Below are 2,478 nucleotides of genomic sequence, written 5' to 3'. Positions count from 1 at the left end.
TAACATGCGAGGGCCACAGCCCCGAATTTCACCATTTCTGTGCAACTTGACCAATCAGAAGCAGAGCATTGTGGGAGATCCGTTCATGGTGTCCTGGTGAACGCACAGCGCGCGGAACGCGTCATTTCCAAATGTGAAGAATAAAACACAACAAAAGCTTTATTGCTATTTGAGTAATGACTCACCACCTGGCTTCCTGATTGGTCAGCTTCTCGATCAATCAAGAAGCCAGGCAGCGAGTCATTACACAGCGCCCGGCTTCCTTCTTGGCCGGGAAGCCGGCTCCATGCTCCCTCGTCACCAAGTGATGAGGCAGCATGGAGCCGGCTTCCCGACCATTCAGGAAGCCGGGCAGCGTGGAATGACTCGCCGCCCGGCTTCCTGATACTGGAAGTTCGGGTATCGGCAGTGGCGTCACAAAGGGAGGTGCGGCCCGCATCCGGGTGACACCAAAATGACTCACAGGTCATTTCGGTGTCACCCCCCTCTGAAAAGTCGGGCGCTCGGTCATGGACCGAACGCCCGGCAGTATCAGGAGAGAGGAGGGCATATCTCATCCCGCCGGGTGACTGTTCCCTCCTCTCTCTGCCGGCGTCCATTACCAAGATGGCCGCCGGCAGGTATCAGAATACTGCCGCGCGTGCGCGATGACGTCGACGCACATATCGGTGCATCCCTAGTTTATATACATACACACACGAACACACTAGGTAGGCCAACAGAACTTAATAGAAATCTTCTGATGCTCGGTGACCTGAACCGGCCGAGCGGTTTAATATGAAGCAAAGATTGCGCGCCCCCCCCTCCCATGAAGCATTTATTGCGATTTTTGCACGTGCGATGGTATCAGTTTTGTTTTCTTTTTGTGACGCGCAGATCTGATACAATGTATCCCTCATCATACTCCTATGTTCGGCCCACCGGAAATGGTAAAATCATAATAAATTCTTCACTATACTCATCCGGCAACAGAACCGTCACCGGCGGAGACTTTGGAAAACACGGCCATCAAGCTCTGAGGTGACGTCTCACCCCGCCCCCCCATCCCACTGGGCGTGTCCATCCATCGAACACGCCCCCTTCGTTACACAAAGCTTTCAGCGTGATGGATATTTGCTCGGTGATTGCGTCTAAATGCTTCCCACAGCCCCGTGTACGGTCCGCGGGCTCGGCAGGGAACACTCGGACCGGTGAGACGTTGTATTATTTCAAACATTCGCGCGCCTCACCCAACCGCGTATTATAAAATATTGACCGCGAAAAACCGCTCCCGGCTTCCGTTTTAAAAAGCTGATGAACTGGATAAGTCATAATTGCGGTACTGACCCGCACAATACTGACCGCCGGACGCTTTACTGACTGACACCTTAGTGACCTGTAGGGATTTTCAGCAGGAAAAGGAGATCGAATGTACAAACACCACCAGAGAAGTAATAGAGGTGAATGTACGTCTCTCCTCCTTATAACCGACCTCCAGGAAGGTACAAAAACATCATTTAATCTCGACATTTGTTCATTAAAGTCCTGAATGCATTTTTTTCAGTGTGAATACCCGAACCTGTCCTTATATTAGCTGCCCGCAATCTCCTGCACAGCAGGACCGGGAGAGAGAGCCGCACTCTATACCGGCTGCCGAAGCTCTATTGCTCATCTGGCAGACTGGAGGCGGCTTAGTAACCGAGCCGTTACTGCACCCGGAGGAAAAACGAGGTCACCGAACTGGCTGGGGGGAGAGGTGAGCGAGTCGCAGGACCTGCTCAACAGAACTGCAATTCTTTGGCAACGTAAAGTTCACATTTGCCCGGAGTTCAGCCTTGATAACGTTTCAGCCAATGAGAGCTGAGCAGCGGCTATGACCCAAGACCGAAGCATCTCGATATTAAGAAAAGATCGGTAGAAAAAAGGATTTCAATATTAATTCTCATTGTAACAGCATAAAACATTGGGGGGGGCTACATTATCTGGGGGGTCATATGGGTCCCTCCCCCCCACCAGCCATTGGCCCCCATCTCCAGTGCAATCTCATCTGTACAGCACGGAGCGTCTGGTGTCAGCACCTTCCATTCTCATCCCTCTAATGTTACATAGGAAACAGGAGTGTATTAGATACGGATGATGGTATCAGGAGGGGGCGGCCACTTCCCTATCAGGAGGGGGCGGCCACTTCCCTATCAGGAGGGGGCGGCCACTTCCCTATCAGGAGGGGGCGGCCACTTCCCTATCAGGAGGGGGCGGCCACTTCCCTATCAGGAGGGGGCGGCCACTTCCCTATCAGGAGGGGGCGGCCACTTCCCTATCAGGAGGGGGCGGCCACTTCCCTATCAGGAGGGGGCGGCCACTTCCCTATCAGGAGGGGGCGGCCACTTCCCTATCAGGAGGGGGCGGCCACTTCCCTATCAGGAGGGGGCGGCCACTTCCCTATCAGGAGGGGGCGGCCACTTCCCTATCAGGAGGGGGCGGCCACTTCCCTATCAGGAG

This window comes from Nanorana parkeri, unplaced genomic scaffold (assembly GCF_000935625.1).
Source record: "Nanorana parkeri isolate BGI_ZX_2015 unplaced genomic scaffold, ASM93562v1 scaffold1851, whole genome shotgun sequence".
Lineage (NCBI taxonomy): Eukaryota > Metazoa > Chordata > Amphibia > Anura > Dicroglossidae > Nanorana > Nanorana parkeri.
The sequence above is the reverse complement of the archived record's forward strand: the minus strand, read 5'-3'. Positions refer to the sequence as shown.